Raw genomic sequence first — 19,760 nt, 5'->3', positions numbered from 1 at the left:
AGTGTTGCTTTTTATCCTAGTGGTACTCCTTGTTCATCACAAAGTACTACATTTTTGCACTCCCTATTCATCACAAAGTGTTGCTCTTTTTAGTACTCCATGTTCATCATAAAGTACTATGGTTTGGCATTCCTTGTTCATCACAAAGTGCCTCGATCTATCATATCCTAGGGCCTCTTCTTGAGTGTATCCTCTTGAGTAGTTTCCTAATTGGTAATATATGTTCTATCACATAATTGTCAATCCTAGCCCTATTTGCTATCCTAGTCTTCCCTAGAGGACCTGCTTGAGTGTATCCTCTCTGTAGCTTGTCCAATCAACAACGTATGTTCAGCATAGAAATGTCGATTTGGCCTAGAAGACACAAACACATATTTATGACATAAACACGCTTGCAGACTACATAAACACACTCATACATCACAGACGCACCTGCACAACATAGATGCGCTCATAGCTGACACAGATGCTGCTCCATTCATAGATGTGCCTGGCACAAACACAAACGCACCTAGCCTACTCAGATGTTCCTGGCACCAATGCAAAAGCACCTTAATATTTTTCCTCTTGCTTGACATTTTTCTAGACATACCTAATGCACATTTATTACCCTACCTAGCATACATTTATGACAACAATTAATGTGCCAAAGTACAAGGAGGTTTTGTGGTACTTACCGGCTCTCCTACATATACTAGCCTCTGATATCAGTGAAATGATCAAATCTTTGCACCAATGCCATCGATGTTGACTGCTCTCTTCTCTCTCTACACTTTGATCTCTTGGATGTGTGGATGACAATGAGGATGTTTTCCCTCATAGTCTATCTTATAGAATACTCTATCTCTCGTCTCCCGAGTCAGTCTTCTTTATCCCATGACTCTGTCACTCTATCCTATCCGGTCTATCCATTCTAGCCTTCCTTTCTTATCGAGAGATTATCTATGATCTTTCCAGACATTTTCATCCAATCTCTCGAGGGGGCATATCATTCCCATCTTGGGGCAACTTTGTATTAGTTCATCTTATCTTCTTTGAAACAATGCGATAAGCTGCATTGTCTCAAAGAGGGGAAAAATGTAAACACCTAAAATTGTCTTGTCTCATTAAATAAATATTTTTATTTATTTAATTATTTTAGCCTAATTCTTCTATTAATTAAATAAATCTTTATTTATTTAATTAATTCATTTATCCTCTTCTAGCCTTGTTTCTCATTTAAATAAATACTTTTATTTATTTAAATTATCATTTTCCCTAAATTAAATAAATATCTTATTTATTTAATTGATCCCACGTCCTCTATTAATTAAATAAATCTTTATTTATTTAATTAATTCATTAGCCTTTTCTACCTAAGACACATGCCATTCATCTATTAATTCCTACACTACCTACCCTCTCATTATTTTCTTATTTCTTTTACCTACCCTCTAATCATAGCCGACCATTTATCTTTCACACCTCTTAATCTTATCCCTCCATTTCTTACAGTGTCTTCTATATAAGGAGATGCTTCCTTCATTATCAACCCTATTCAATTCAATCTAATCATTCTAATCAGCTATTCAACCCCTGACTACTCTAGCATTCGAACTTTCATATGCGATCAAGCCTACTTGCGACCACATTTCTGTTCTTTGTTGAGCTCTTGTGCACACATAAAATTTGAGAGCAAATATATCAAACAAGATCAATGGAGATAGGAAGAATGGAGATCCAAACCCTATTGGACATGTGATGGTATAATCTTTGTGATTTCATTTGATTTGCATTGTCTTAGGTAATCTTCATATGTTATGATGGATCTTTGTTGTTGTTAGGCTAGAGTTTTGTGGTTGAATTCTATTTAGTCTTTCAATATTGTTGTTTCCATTTTCACCATAAACATTTTGGCTAGGATTAGTGGGTAGGTAAAAGAAATAAAAAAGTAATGAAAGGGTAGGTAGTGTAGGAATTAAGAGATGAGTGACATGTGTCATAGGTAGAAAAGGATAATGAATTAATTAAATAAATAAAGATTCACTTAATTAATAGAAGAAGTGGGATCAATTAAATAAATAATATATTTATTTAATTTAGGAAAAGGGGAATTTAAATAAATAAAGGTATTTATTTAAATGAGAAATAAGGCTAGAAGAGGATAAATGAATTAATTAAATAAATAAAGATTTATTTAATTAATAGAAGAATTAGGCTAAAATAATTAAATAAATAAAAATATTTATTTAATTAGACATGACAATTTTTGGTGTCTACGTTTTGCCCCTCTTTGAGACAATGCAGCTTGTCACATTGTTTCAAAGAAGATAAGATGAAGTGATACAAAGTTGACCCAATATGGGAATGATATGCCCCCTCGAGAGATTGGATGAAAATGTCTAGAAAGATCGCAGACAATCTCTCGATAAGAAAGAAAGGGTAGAAAGGACATACCAAATATGATAGACTGACAGAGTCATAGGATAAACAAGACAAACTTAGGAAACGAGGGCTAGGGTAGTCTATAAGATAGACTACAAGGGAAAACATCCTCATTGTCATCCACACACCTAAGAGATCAGAGTGTAGAGAGAGCAGAGAGTAGTCAGCAGTGATGGCATTGGTGCATAGATTCAATCATGTTCGCCGATATCAGAGGCCAATAGATGCAAGAGAGTCGGTGAGTACTACAAAACCTCCTTGTACTTTGTTGTAGTAAATGTTGTCATAAATGAATGTAAAGTGGGGTAATAAATGTGCATTAGGTATGTCTAGAAAAATGTCAAGTGAGGGGTAAAATGTTAAGGCACATCTATGTTGGTTCCAGGCACATCTGTGAAGGCTAGGCGTGTTTGTGTCATGAATGCGCATTTATGTATTCAAGGTCAAATCGACAGTTTTGTGTTAAACATACATTGTCGATTGGATAAATTGTTGAGAGGATACACTCAAGCAAGTCCTCTAGGGAAGACCAGAATAGGAGATAGGACTAGGATTGACAATTTTGTGATAGAACATACGTTGCCAATCAAGAAACTACTCAGGTGGATACACTCAAGCATAGGCCATAGGATAGGATAAAGCGAGGCACTTTGTGATGAACAGGGAGTACCATAAAAATTGATAATTATGTGATAGAATGTACGTTGCCAATTGGATTAGGCTGAAATTGATAATTTTGTGATAGAACATATTTTGTCAATTGGATAAGCTACTCAAGAGGATACACTCAAGTAGGTGCCTTAAAAGATAGGATCAAATAAGCACTTTTTGATAAATAGAAAATGCTATTAGGATAGAAAGCAGTACTTTGTGATGAACAAGGAGTACCACTAGGATTGACACAATTGATTTGCTTGACTCTAGGAGGACCTACCAATGCTAGAGTCAAGGGAGAGATTCCCTTCACCTCAGAGTTTACGACTAGAGCTAGCATTCGAGGATAGAGTAGCAGTTAAGGTCATGGGCTTGTGATACATTATGTATGTCTTGAGTTTTGGGCGAACATGGGTTTGCTGACTGCGCTAGCTGAGAGATGGCACTCAGAGACTTGCACATTTCATTTGTCAATGGGTGAGATGACAGTCACCTTGGAGGATGTGTATATGATATTAAGGGTACTGATCAATGGGGATTTGGCTCCTTATGATCGATACAGAGACAGGGATGCACTAAGATGAGTGTTTCAGGATCTAGGACTAGAGATGAGGACTGGACATGGACAACCATAAGAGCAGCCATAGGGATAGGTGGAGGTGGGAGGAGAGGAGGATGAACTAGAATCCTTGATGGAGATCTGCTAGGGATAGGTAGATGAGATCTAGGATCTGGAGAGGGATACAACTAGGATCAGGAGACAGCTGAGGGACACTAAGTGGGAGAGGGATCAAACTATTCAATGATATACATAGGCTAAGACAACACTTAGGGAAAGGAGGCAGGTAGCAGAGGACACAGGGGAAAGATACACCTATGTTGTGCTGGCAGGGGAGGAGATAGGCTACTAAAGAGACCTACTATGGAGCGGTGCCACCAAATTAGCAAGCTAGGAGCTTTCGGAGACCATCACAGAGTGCGACGACCACTCAAGGGAGAGACAAGAGACAAATGTCTAGCGGTGGGGTCATGGGTCCTTCACCACCACCAGATAGAGGGGGTAGGAAAGATTATCCTGGGGTAGGTTCTTCCAGGGCTCAGACTCCATCGAGGCCAGCCGACTCTGAGGGAGGGAGTTCATCATATTCTTAGAGGGCTCCCTATGTATTAGTTTTGTACCATTTTGTATGATGTCACCTTTGGGTGATTGTAGCCATATGATTTTATCATTGTATCATGACACTTGTGATATATATATATATATATATATATATATGTGAGATCATTCATCTTTGCGGCAACTATATGCATCTGTACCTATGCGATGTATGATTATGAATGCTAATATGTACATGATGGAATACAATATTTTTGTTCTTTTATGTTTTTATATGTTATGCCAATGCAAATGTGAATGTATGAATTGATGATGAATATGATGAGAATGTACTAACATGTGTTGTGTGTAGGATATGATGCAATTTTGATATCTATATGTATGTATGAAATGCTTAATATGTGATAATGTAGGTGCAACTACATGAAATGCAAATATTTTTGGCATGTCATTATACTCAATCATGTGATAGCAAGCTACATGGAGTCAAGAAGGATGATGGAGGTCAATCAAGAAAGGGGGATAGAAGGTAGAAGATATGAAAATGAAAGAGCTTCTTGTGCTATTATCATTATTGAGCTTTATTATGGAAAATAGGTTATGATAATCGAGGTATATGTTCGACCCAGAAAGTCATTGTACCTATTTGCATAGAGATAAGGTGGTTGCACAAGGAATGCCCCAGTTCATACTAGACTCACAGTGTCCTCAAATCCTTGGGGAAGTCATAGCATTACTAGGAGACAATCCACAAACCACAAATAAAAATAGGTGATGATACCCCATCCTCTCCTTTCTAGTCAAAGACATCCTGTAGATAGAATCTCTAGTCAGAGACATCCCGGAAAAGCTAAAAGACATGTGATCAAAAAGATAAAATCAAAAGAAAACCAAGAGTCAACACCAACATCTACTATAGTCCTTAAGTTTAGTGTCTCTAATCACTTGTATAAGTCAATTTGATTATGGTCACAATGTTTAATTTCACAAAAGGATAGATAGCATTGAACCATAATGTTGTTTGAGTTTGTTGAAGGATTTGATTTGTTGAAGCCCATTGTTGTTGTTGTGTCTCATCTGAAACTCACTGAATCCATGAAACTGATACTTTATTGCGGAGAAGATGAAACTTTATTGTGGATTGGTGATGCAAGTGTTGCTTTATTATGGATCGTGCACGGATAGAATGAAAATTTGGAAGAAAATGTACTCCTCCAAACATGTGATGCTCTCAGTTCCATGCCCATCACTAGACATAGGATTTTCCTTAGCCACATATAGGAGCTGATTTATTATGGATGGAAAGGGTGGAAAGGAGGGATTATTATGAACGGATAACCAATCTTGGGTAGATCAATAAAAAGCCATGATGGGATTGGGTAAGTTTATTATGAATGCATAGGTTGTAAGTGTGTGCAAAGTGAAAGGATGACATAGAATTCTAAATGAGGGAGGAGCAATGTCTCTACGCATGGCGCTGGTGACCCAGTTTTCACCATGGTACTTGTCTAGGGCGGCACCGAAGTGGTTTTCACTGTTGGACGAATTTATTTCTCTTTATTTTTTTTTATTTTTCAATTTTTTTGTGTCACAAGGCGCTTGTTTGCCAGGTTTTCACCAAGTAATGATTTTTATTTTATTTTTATTTTTTATTTGTATTTTTGAATTTTTATTTTTTTATTTTTTAATTTTTTTTGTATTTTTGAATTAGGATATTCTAAAGAGCTATGTGAAAAACCTGTGAAGGTGCATGCTACTGATAGGATCCTCCAAAGGTTCACCCTCTGTTGTTGAAAACTAAAATGCACCAGACCCATAGGCCGTTGTGATGATGTAAGGACCACGCCAATTTGGTTCGAATTTGCCCTTCTTCTCTTTGTCTTGCTCATTTTTGAGATTTTCCTTGAGAACTAATTCACCTACCTCAAATGTGTGAGGCTTGACCTTATGATTGTAGTTGTGTCATTCCTTAATTAGATGATGTATAGCTCAAGTGATTTTCTTCTTTAATAAAGGAACTGAGATAGAATTACTAGTGTGTGGACTATGTAGTCCCATATGCGTGTCACCTAAAGAAGTTTGGGCATTCCTGATAAAAAAGTCCTTCGAGGAAGCTCCATTAAAGTTCCATGATATATCGCCAAAAGGGAAAGGATGTGTGGAAGAAGTGGATGAGTGATGAAGGCTTGTGATTAAGAAAAGAAGTGAAAGTAGGATGGCATGATGGAGACTTAGGATCAACAAGTATGCTTTTTGACTTAAAATTGTAGAACTTTTGCCCCCAGTTATTTTGATATTAGGGGAGATAAACTCTTGTTCTTTTTACTTCATAGGATTTTTATCCTTGACTTTGATTTTTGCAAAGTCCAATAGCTTTTGATTTTGATTTGGACTAAAGGACTTTTCTTTATTTTTGACTTGTAGATTTTTCTTTTCATAGATTGATTTTTCATCCCCAATGAGTAAGGGCTTTTCTGATTCTTTTTTATTCAAGTCTAGGAGAGGAGTGGAAATGGAATGAGTGGATGAAATGGTGAGGCTATGTGATTTCTCAAGAGGGCTAGCGATACACTCAATAGATTCTTTGTTGGAACCACTCTTAGGAGTATTGATATCAAGAGTTGCTTGCACCGTTAGAGGAGATTTCCATTTAGAATTAGTAGCCACAACACTAGGTATTTCACACCCAATTCCTTGGCATTGCAAATTATTTATAGATTGTTCTTGTTGATTGAATACCTTAGGAGATAGTGGGAGTTGATCAACATGAAAGATATACTCACCACATCCCAGGTCTTTAACATTGAATTTTTCTTTGATCTCTGCTTGTGTTGATGTAGAAGCTTTCAATGATTTTAGATCAACATATGCTAAAGATGGAACAACTTCTCAATTGACTGGGATTTTTATTTCTGATCTCGGTCACAAATTGTTGCAATATATGAATGGATTTGGATCAGCTTTGATGGTCACTTCAACTCCATTGTGTAGGAACTTAATACATCGATGATATGTAGATGGCACTGCACTCATCTCATGAATCCATGGGCATCCTAAGAGTATATTGTATGTGAGATCTAGATCAAGGACTTGACAAACCACATCTTTTGTAACTGACCCAACCCTGAGATGTAAGGTGACTGTGCCTTTGGATGAATGCTCTTCATCATCATATGCCTTGATGGTAATCTTATTTGTAGCATTCACAACTTTGTCTGAATATCCCAATTGTATTATTGTGTTCAAAGTACATATATTGAGACCAGCTCCTCCATCTATCAAGACTCATTTTATTTGATGTTTGTGTAGGAAGGCTTCAATGTGTAAAGGTGCATTATGTGGCTAGCTCACAGAGGCGTTGTCAGCTTCTATGAATGTAAGGGAGTGTGGAATGGAAAGGTATCCCACCATGGCTTGAAACTAGTCCATGTTCAGATCAGTAGGGACATAAGTGTGTCTCAAAGTTTTGTCAAGAATGGCTTTTTGTGTAGGGGATATGCGTAATAGCTCAAAGATGGAGATAAGTGTGGGTGTCTTCCCTAACTGTTCTACAAGGTCATACTCAAATTTGGTTGATGAGGAAGTGGTGTTTTTAGTTGGAGCACAGTGCAAGGTGAATTTACCTTGACGAGATGTAGCATTACATTTAGAGGTTGGTTCAAAAGAAGATCCAATGCCTTTTAGGACAATCTTGGGTCTTTGGGTAGAATTATTAGGCATTTTTCCTTGATGATAATGGTAGAGACATAATTGTCCATTGAAATATGATTGACAGTTGGATCATATTTATATGATGCTCTGGTAGAGTTGGTCTTCTCATCTGTGGCTTTGGCTTTTCCCTTGTCGTGTTTTGGGAATGGTTCTTTAAACATTTCATGTTCTTGATTGGATGAGTGTCCTTCAATCTCAATGTCACCTCTATCAATGAGATCTTCTATGATGTTCTTCAGTCGATGAAAGTTTCCTATTTTATGTCCATTGCTTTTATGAAATTCACAATATTCGTCATCATTCCACCAATTTGGTTTCACCTTTGGCTCATATGGAGGCAAATCTAGAATTGTTATTAGTTTGTTTGCCACTAGTTTTTTGAAAACTGACTCTAGTGGCTCTCCCAATGGGGTGCACTTCCTTCATGACTTTGAATTTTTTTGAGTATTCACTTGATTGTTTGTAGAGCTTGATCCAGAAAAAACAATTTTGGGTCATACTGTATTGGCATCAACAACACCATCATTGACTGTATTCTTGTTTTTATTCCAAAATCAAGATCAAGAGGTAATGGAAAGCACAAATAAGAGAGACAAAATAGATTATAGGAATAAACTATATTCTATCAAGATGCAAAATATGATCAACTCGATCATTACAAGATGTTGATTGATTGCCCGTATAAATAATGTAGATGAGCCTACTTATATAGGCAAGCCTAGGGATATGTGAGCACACAAACATGACATGTGGCTCAATATGAAACAAGGGTAGGTAGGGAATAGGTGTGGGTAGGTAGGAGAAATAATATAATATTCCACATGAGGTGGAATGTAACAACAAGATAAGATCAACACCATAAAAGGTAGAAATTATCCTACACACACTATCCCAATGTTGGCACAAACACCCAAGTGTCTCATACCCAAACTACTATTAAATACATGTGCCTAAGTAAACTTAAGTAAGGTCTAATAATATCCAAGATGAATAATTATTTACACCAACACCCCCCCTTAAGTGCAACTTAGGGAAATGCACTAAAGTCTACAATGCAACTAAGCAATGCAAGATGGGTCCCGACTACTAGGCCATTTTAGGTACCAATGAACAAATACAAATGCAACCTCCCATAAAGAAAGGAAAGAGAGGAAAACCCAATGGGAAAAAACCCTCCCCCAAAAGAGAGATGATGAAAGCACACAATGCTCTCAATGCTGAATGAGAACAAGAAAATATGTCCCACCAATAAGAGAGAAGAAGAGACCATGAAGCCCTCCCTCAATGTTGAATCTTCTACAAAGATGGTCTAATGATGATTACCAAAATACCTCCCCATAAGGAAGAAATAGAGCCAATGTTGCACCAATAATGTCAAAGTGTGACAAAACCAGGTACCAAGTCGATGACGATGAATCACTCGCTGCAACAAAAAGAAGATCAGGCATGGAGACAACCTGCTTTGAGCATCATCTGGATACTCGTAAATGGTAGAAATACTGGTACAATCCAAGTCTCATGGGAGCCATGCACAAATGTGTACAATCTAAGTCTCAACTAGAGCCATGTACCAAGTCTCACAAGATATTCCTAATCTACGTGTACAAGAGGATTACATCAAATATGTTAACAATGAAAAGATACAAAGAGGTGTGGCACTTTATGATAGTGCGAGTACAACATTTGCTCAAGCAAGAGCATACAACATGATAGTGTAAATCTAGAAACATGAAAATGATGCCACCAAGAAGCCCTATAGAATACTGTAGAAAAAGACATCTCCGATTGGGATGTGGCCAAGAGATATAGAGGAGCAAATCAACCCCCCCCTTGACTGTCAGTTGGAAGCACTGCAAGACAGGTGTGAAGTGACAAAAAAAGTGTTCCCAATTTGACTTATTAAATGATGTTTGCATTTTTAATAGATTTTAAAAATCTAAATAAAAACAATTTATTAAAGCCCATGCAAAAAAAAACTTTATTAACAAATAAAGAAAAAATTCAAAAAGGCGATAGTCATTATTTTTTGAAAATTTTTGAAATAAAAAAAACTTTAATAAAAATTTATTAAACAAAAAAAACTTTATTTTTTGTTATTAAAAGACTTATTTAAAAAATTAAGAAAACTTGATTTTTTTTAATTTATTAAAAAAATTAAAAAAAAAAAAAAAAACACAATGTACCCCCCCATACAGGGAGGGGCCTACATACAACTGCGGGACCACTACAGGTACACTACGGGCCCGCAATGACTACAGTCACCCGCAGGTACACTATGGGGCCACAGTACTATGGTGACTACAAGTTGAGTCACCCGCAGTACTATAGTGACCACACCACGAAAAAATTTTCGTTCTTTTTTTTTTTTTAATTTCCGAAAAAAAAATGGAAAAAAAAAAATTAGACCTGTACTTGGAAGTCCGTACGACGGGCTAGGAGGGGAGATTTTTTCAAATTGGGGTAACGGAGGCTGATTTCAAAAAATTGATAGTCGATTTGGGGTTTCTGGGCCTTCTGAAATGCTCCAAAATTGCATATCGGTGTGGGGACAAGTCACCACCCTCCACCTTCAAATGGCTCTAGATTTGGCCTCGGATGTTGGATTTGGATGAAATAAAAGGCAATTCTTACTTTCTAGAACCTCCTCCATCCAACGGTGACCTCAGATCTGACCCAACAAGCTCTAAAATAACCTGCAATAGAAAGCTCCAAAATGAAAAACCCCAAATTTCTCTCTATTGGCAAACCAAAGGCACTCTAATGGCTCTGATACCATGTGATATTTTGCCAAGATCAAGAGGCAATGAAAATCACAAACAAAAGAGACAAAATAGATGATAGGAATAAACTGTATTCTATCAAGATGCAAAATATGATCAACTGGATCATTACAAGATGTTGATTGATTGCCCGTACAAACAACGTAGATGAGCCTGCTTATATAGGCAAGGCTAGGGATATGTGAGTACACAAACATGACATGTGGCTCAATAAGAAACAAGGGTAGGTAGGAAATAGGTGTGGGTAAGTAGGATAAATAATATAATATTCCACATGAGGTGGAATGTAACAACAAGATAAGATCAACACCATAAAAGGTAGAAATTATCCTACACACACTATCCCAATGTTGGCACAAACACCCAAGTGTCTCATACCCAAACTACTATTAAATACATGTACCTAGGTAAACTTAAGTAAGGTGTAATAATATCCAAGATGAATAATTATTTACACCAACACCCCCCCTTAAGTGCAACTTAGGGAAATGCACTAAAGTCTACAATGAAACTAAGCAATGCAAGATGGGTCTCGACTACTAGGCCATGTTAGGTACCCATGAACAAATACAAATGCAATCTCCCATAAAGTGGGGAAAGAGAGGAAAACCCAATGGGAAAAAACCCTCCCCCAAAAGAGAGATGATGAAAGCACACAATGCTCTCAATGCTGAATGAGAACAAGAAAATATGTTCCCCCCATAAGAGAGAAGAAGAGACCATGAAGCCCTCCCTCAATGTTGAATCTTCTAAAAAGATGGTCCAATGATGTTGACCAAAATACCTCCCCATAAGGAAGAAATAGAGCCAATGTTGCACCAATAATGTGGAAATTATCCTACACACACTATCCCAATGTTGGCACAAACACCCAAGTGTCTCATACCCAAACTACTATTAAATGCATGTACCTAAGTAAACTTAATTAAGATGTAATAATATCCAAGATGAATAATTATTTACACCAACAAATTCGATCACCTATGATGGACCAAAACCTTTGCATACGATTACAACATTATTTGCACACTGATAATTCTACATCCCATAGTCCCATTAGCCCATGATCTACAAAGAGATCTTACATCATATTTATACCTACCCAAGCCCTAAACAATTTGGTCGGCCACCTAAAAGATAATACAATAAATTTATAACATAAACCCACAATCTAATGATCAAATTGTTGGCATTGTGTTGTCATTGATGTCAACTGGTATGGGATGACCACTAGTAGAAGAGATGTACATGCAACACTGTTATGAAGGAGTACAGGATGTGATATCTTGGATATCACCTTGTGTTGCAGAACACTGGTAAAGGTAAGGAAGATGACCTCAGGAGTCACCAATACACATTTTAGTGCCTGACTTGTGTGATGAGATAAAGAGGTATTTGAGTGGTTGTTTATGATGAAGAGGCAGAATATTATCTGAATCACATCAACACTGGAAGAGAAGAATGAACTGGTGACTATGAAGTTGAAGAGCCACAGGACCTTCACCAATTGAAGATGCAGTCATCATGAGAAGCAATGACTAATAGTGAGTGTATCCACACCGGATCACATGTGCTTGTTTGAAGATATGTTGCACAAACAGGGAACTCACATGAGTAGATGACAAGGTGTTACTCCACCAAGTAAGTGGAGCTTATCTCCTATATGCATTGAGTGCATTATATTTTGGTGAGATAAGAGTAAAGAGATAAAGACAAGTACTTGAAGGATCACACTAGATCCACCGGTGAATTGGGGGAATGCCTTAAGTGCGTGAGATCAGGATTATACACTGGACGGACATAGAAGGAATGTTGAAGAAGAGTGATGTGTTTGTCATTCAAAAATACTGGTTGAGCTGATACAGTCAGAGGAGAATGGTCTGACCAATGAAGGAGTCTAGTGAAGGTTGATGACTGGTGTCATCAAGAATGATAACTAGTATGTAATCCCATAGGTAATATGAGCAAGGTGCAGATGCAAACGACTCTCCACCTTGGGGAAATGATAAAATGAGCTTGCTCAAATAAATTCATGTCTGACGACCGGTCAAGGTGTTCCACCCATAGTCCAGCAAGTTGCAAACATGATGAGGTTACCGGTACAGTGTGTGATATTGCTAGGGTTAGCAAACCGATAGGAAAGAGGAACTAGTTGGTTGGCTGGTCGGTGATCCTATTTGGACCAACATGAAGTGCCAAATTGGCAGTTAGTCGATATGGATGCCGCATGGAGTCAACATGGAAAACCTGCATTTGGATAAAGATGGAATGTACATTGATAGGGTTGTTGCAGGGTTGGTCGACTTTAATGAAAGGTCACACAAATCATGAGACATGCTACAGAGCGATTGTTGGGGTTTGAGGCTCAAGGTCTAGAAGACAACTATGAGTCAACCAAGAGTGATTGAGAAGATAGAGGTGACAGAGGAAACAACAAGATAGATCTTTCATGATTGACCAAGGGATCAACTGTTAGGGTAAAAATCAAGTTGTGAGAGATGAAAGACGTGATCAAGGAGATGTGAATATGGTGGAGTTGTGCAATCAGATGTCAGAAATATCAGATTGTACAAGATTTGATTAGATTTGGTTTTCCTTGAGGATGGTGAGGAAACCCTAACTTCCTAGGTTTTGAATTGGTTTTTGGAGCAAAAACTAGACTATAAGTGTGTGGCCGAAGAGAATGTTTAGTGTTGTTGAATAGTAGCATATTGTGTGATTGTGAAGTTGAAGAATTTTGCAAGTAAGAAGAAATCAGCCAAGTGTTCAACAAGCATCTATAAAGAGAGTGGGAGTGAGAGAGAACCCAGTTGAAGCATTTAATCAGTTGGAGAGAAGAACCAGTAGTGTTCTACTAGCAATGCAGAAGTGAAGGAGGTTGTAGAGAAGATAAACAAAGAACTGACAAAGAGTAGAATCGATGAAGAGAAAAGCAGTGAGGAGGAGATTCAGTGAGAGCAGTATAGAAGAGAGATAAACTGGTAGGGCTTACCAGTAGAGAAGAAGCAGGTGAAGAGTAGCAAAGAAGTGAGTCGGTGAAGCAGAGAAGGTATCTCAGTGATAGAGTAAGATATATATAATGGTTGCAAGATTCACTTGTAACAAGATTTCCACTTATGTATTTGATGTTTACATTGTGAACACTGAGTTGTATCTCAGTGTAGGAGTTGTAGCTCCTTGGGTTGGTGCCCTAAAGTTAGGGGTTGGTGCTCCTTTGGGTTGTAGCCCATAAATCAGGTAGGGGTTGATGCGCCTTGGTTTGGTGCCCTAAACTTTGTAACTATGTTTATTGTGAGCTTGGATTGGAGTAGTAGACTCCAACAACATTGCTCACCAAGGTTTTCCCCATCTTGAATTTTCCTCGTATTTGTTGGTGTTATGTGATGTCCCCTTGTGAGTGTGTTTGCATTTAAGTTAGTCTCCTCCATAACTAGTAAGTCTGCATTGAGTTAAATCTATCAAATGGTCTGCTCGCATAAGATTGCAAAAGGGAAAGAGATTTGAGAACCACTAATTCAACTCCTCCTCCTTTCAATGGTTCATTGTGGCTAACACAACCAAGTCGGCTCAGGCTAAAAACAATGTAAGCCAATCATTAAATCCTACTAGTAATGCATCAGGATCATCCATTAACATGTTACATAAACCGGTCCATAACCTAGATAACATTGGACCCAAAATAGGTCACCATAAACCAAATCCAATACCACCGGTCAATAGGAACACAAACAAGGTAACCAAAAACATCCCGAAAGCCATCTAGAAGCAACACTGGCACCACTTATCATGTGTATCAAAAGATCTTCAACAAAGCTCTATCAATAAAACCCTTACTGGTGACCAAAAGGCTTACTAGAACAAATCATAGCTCCCGAGTCATCAAATCCTGAACCAACTGATCATGATACGAATCTAAATAGTATGAATGATAGACCCAAACTATTTCCACAAACCAAAACATACAAGATCATACTGGATCAATATCATAATCCAAGCACTCTACCGAAACCAACCAGAAATAGGTAAACAACCAAAATAGTCGGTGTTTCCATCAAGGACAAAACATAAATGCAACACATAATCAATTCCTCCAAATTGCCAACAATCTCCCCCTTTGGCATTGATGGCAACACTAGATGTGAAAAACATCCAAGTGCCAAGAAATGCCAAACAAGTCTCTACCAAAGGAAGATAGCCAACAATCTCCCACAAAATGATATAGCAATGAAGCTTTGACCTCTCCCCCTGACTGATATTATGTTAAGCTCTGATTTTCACATTTATCTCTCCCCTTTTGACATCAATGCAAAATATATGGTATAAATATCAAAGAAAAATCATAAATCCACTGAATCACATAGTTGACTACTCCCCCTAAGTAGTAGAACCACCACATCAATCCGAAATGAATAGTAGCTATGTAAATGCATGTCGGACTAATGCCAATCAACATTACTCGAGTCTCTACTGGAGGGACAAAAACCCCCAACCTGTCTCTGAAGTACTCAAGTGATTCTTTAGGCAAAAGTTTAGTAAATAAGTCTACAATCTTCTCTTTAGTGTTCACATAAACTAGTATGACTTCATTTGCTTCCACCTTTTCCTTCAAAAAGTTATACTTGATAGATATGTGCATTATCTTAGAATGAAATACCAGATTCTTTGATATATCAATAGCAATAAAGTATCATAGTGAATAACTCCCGGTTTATTACAATCCACCTTTATATCCTTCAACATTTTCTTCATCCATAGAACTTGTGTATAGTTAGTAGAAACAACAACATACTCAGCTTCAACAGTAGATAAAGATGTACATGATTTCTTTCTGTTGATCCATGAAACAAGTTTCTTTCCCAGAAAGAAAGCTCCACCTAATGTGCTCTTTCAGTCATCAACATGTCCAGCCCAATCTACATCTGTATATGTACATAATGTAAAGTCCTCATTTTTAGGATACCACAAACCATATTCAGTTGTTCCCTGCAAATACCTGAAAATCCTTTTCACCACACACATGATTTTCTCTAGGATCACTCTAATATCTGGATACAATACAAAATGCATTCATTATATTCGATGTAGTCTAAGTTAGATATAACCAACCTCCAATCATAGACTTGTACCTTGTAGGATTTACTGGTGCAGATGCATCTTTCTTTGTCAATTTCTCACTTGTAACCATCGGAGTACCAACCAGTTTAAAAAATTTCGACCCAAATTTCTTCAACATCTCTCTAGCATACTTAGTTTGACAGATGAAAATACCTTTATCAGTTTGAATAATCTATAAACCTAAGAAAAATCTCATCTCCCCAATCATAGACATCTCAAAATTCTTTCTTCATATTGTTAGATAATTCCATACACAACTTATCTTCACCTCCAAAAATGATATCATCAATAAAGACTTCAATAATCAACATATCATCATCAGTGATCTTATAATATAAATTACTGTCAGCATTACCTTTAGTGAAACCAAGCTTCAAAAGATATTTATCTAGTCTTCATACCAAGCTTTAGGGGCTTGTTTCAATCCAGATAAATCTTTCTTTAAACTGCAAACCATGTTTTTGTCATCTAAAAGTGAAAATCTATCAGGTTTCTCAAAATAAACTTCCTCTTCAAGACCACCATTCTGAAATGCACACTTAACATCCATCTAATAAACCATGTAGTTCTTATATGCAACATAAGCAAGAAATAATCTCATAGCTTCAATCCTAGCTATGGTTGCAAAGGTTTAAGCATAATCAATTCCTTCCTTCTGCGAATATTTTTTACAAACCAATCTAGCTTTATTCCTCACAACTTGTCCATCTTCATTCAATTTATTCCTAAAAACCCATTTAGTTCCAATAACATTCTTATTTTAGGTCAAGGAACTAAAATCCATGTGTTATTATTTTCTATCTAATCTAATTCTTCTTCCATATCTTTCATCTAATATTCATCTTTACAAGCTTCAATTACTGATGTCGGTTCAACTTGAGAATTTAAGCATACCTCATCAGCTCCCAACCTTCTTGTTGTCATTACTCCTTTGTTTTTGTCTCCAATGATTTGATCTTCTAAATGATTCCACCTTACATACCTAGGAGTCTTTAGATTTTATGTTCCTTTGTCTTGATCTTCAGTTACCGTTGAATTTTCTGATACTGCTGGAGTAAATGGTTCAATATTATATTCCGGTGTAGCTACTATCAGTTCAGTTATGATCATTTCCACTGTCGGTTCCTTCTCATAAGTTTTGATTTGACTTATGTTCTGCTCATCCACCTTGATATTTGTGCTCTCCACAATTCTCTATAGTCTTTTGTTATAACATCTATTTTCTTTTCTTTCATTAGAATAACCAAGAAATATTCTTTCATCACATCTAGGATCAAACCTTCCAATGGAATCATCTCTTTTGATATAGAATTTACTACCAAATATTCTGAAATAATTAACTGTCAGTGTATGACCAAACCATAACTCATAAGGTGTCTTACCGGTGTCTCCTTTGATATGAACTTTGTTGAATGTGTATATCATCATGCTTATAGCTTCTCTCTAGTATACATGAGGCAGATTAGCTTCCATCATCATAGTTCTAGCTGCATCCAAGATAGTTTTGTTCTTCCTTTCTACAACTCCATTCTGTTGAGGTGTCCAAGGTGCAGACAACTGTATCCTTATGCCATTCCTCTCACAATAGCTATTAAATTCACCGGATGTGAATTCTCCACCCTGATCTGAACTTAAGAATTTAATCTTCAATCCTATCTCTGTCTTAGTTTTACCTTTAAATATTTTAAACTTTTCAAATGCTTAAAACTTCTCCCTTAGAAAAGTAACCCACATCATTTTTGAATAGTCATCAATGATTAGCATGAAATATCTATCACCCTAAAAACTTTTGATTCTAGCAGAACCATGCTAATCAGTATGAAACAGATCAAGAAAATTATTACATTTGTCTTTTATACTCTTAAAAGTAGTTCTGACTTGCTTTCAAATTTGACATTCCTTACATACCAGATTCTAGGGCTTTACAATCTTAGGTATATCTCTAACTGCCTTAGTAGAACTGATCTTCACAGTGCAATCAAAATTCACATGACACAACCTCTTACTCCATAGCCAACTCTCAAAAATTTCTGCAATCAAATATGTCTTATCACCTAAGTTCAAATGAAAGATATTACCTTTAGTCTGTGTACCGATTGCAATCTCCAATCCATATTTGTTGATAATCTTGCATTTTTCATCCTTGAACTATAAGTGAAATCCCTTATCCACCAATTGTCCTACACTCAAAATATTATGCCTTAAATATTTAACATAATAAATATTATCAGTGTTATGCTTACCATCCAATGATATTGTTCCTCTTCCCTTGATCATGCATGCTTTGTCATCTCCAAATCTAACCAGACCACCATCAAATTCTTGCAAAGATAAGAAATTCCTTTTATCTCCAGTCATATGATGTGAACATCCACTGTCAATTATCCATTCATCCTTGTCTTCAATTTTAGTAGCAAGGGCCTTCTCTTCAAGTACCAGATCATTTTCCTTGATATCCAAAAATACCCATTCGTTTCCATTTCCCAATCCACTAGTAGAATATTATGTCGGTTCATCATCAAAATCAGTCACACCTTCCTCATCAACATAGTAGCATGAATTGTCTTTGTTCCTCCTTTACTTGTGCTTGTTCTGATAATCATCGTTAGGCCTAAAAGATCTTCTATCTCTTCCTTAAAACCCTGAATTCCTTTCTAGACATCTAGATGCAAAATGACCTATCAAATTACATGCAAAGCATTTAAAAGGTGATTTTCCTTCATACTTACTTCCTATCGGTCCTTTAGGTACTCTTCTAGCAAATAAGGATTCAATTTGCTCAAACTGTTCATTTTCTTTCTTCCAATCACTCTTGTTGGTAGATGATGTAGATGCATGAAAAGAAGGTTCAGATTTTATAGTTCTAGAAGGTCCAAATTCCTCCATCTCAAAAGATGATAACTTCCCAACCAAGGTATCCCTATTGATAGAGGTGTTTACCATAGTTCTTATCTTATTAATTGTAGTACCCTTCATCTTATAAGTCAGTGGCAAAGCTCTCAATACTTTAGAAACTATTTCATCTTCGCTTAGAATTCCACCACAATATTGAATTCCCAAAACAATCTCATTAATTAGTGCAGGAGCACTTGGGAGTGAAAGGAACACAATGAGGGTCACATGGTGATCCAAGAGCATATTAAGTTTAATAAGACCTATAAAGTCATCTCATGATGTAACTATGGCTATTAGATCCATTTGAGCTTAATTTGAATCCAAATGTTTAAAATTTTGTCAATGTTGCCAATATGGCTAGTGTGGCATATAAGGGATAATTGTAAGGGTTTAATGGGTAAAATAGGAGTTTAATAATATTTTTGAATTTCATAACATCTCATATGACCATATTGATGTAATGGGATGATTAATGAAGGTAATGATGCAATAAACATCAAAAAATTGTCAATTGACAAACTTAAGTTGTCAAGTTGACAACAAATTAAGGATGTAAACAACCAAAAGTTGGTTCTAAGGTAGTTCGGGCATTATCATCAGTTCCCATGAAGGGAAAGGGTTTATATATGTTTGTAATTCATGAGAATTAAGAGATTTGGTCAATGTAAAATGGTTTCATAACATTAAAAGTGAGTTCTATGCTTATTTCCTTGTTTTGTTCAGTGTAACAGTATGATTGTAGACTATTCATGGTGAAATACTTGACTTATTAATTCTTCACTTAGTGGGGTTGATGGAGGTTTGAATCCACTAAATTTTGGCTTTTGTTTCAATTGATTACATTGAATTTCAATAAAGTTATTCAAGTTTTTGTAAAATCTACAAACCCTGGGTCTAGGGTATTCAGTGATTGAAGAAATGTAATATCATGTGCATTTACATTCACAAAGTTCTCTAAATTGGTGGAATTATGGGAAAGGGTTTGTATTTTATATCTTTATGTCTATAGGGGACCATGCAATAGTCCGCACATGTATTGGATGGAGGAGGATTGTGATTCTTGT

This window comes from Cryptomeria japonica, chromosome 5, assembly GCF_030272615.1.
Source record: "Cryptomeria japonica chromosome 5, Sugi_1.0, whole genome shotgun sequence".
Lineage (NCBI taxonomy): Eukaryota > Viridiplantae > Streptophyta > Pinopsida > Cupressales > Cupressaceae > Cryptomeria > Cryptomeria japonica.
Note: the sequence above shows the minus strand (reverse complement) of the source record.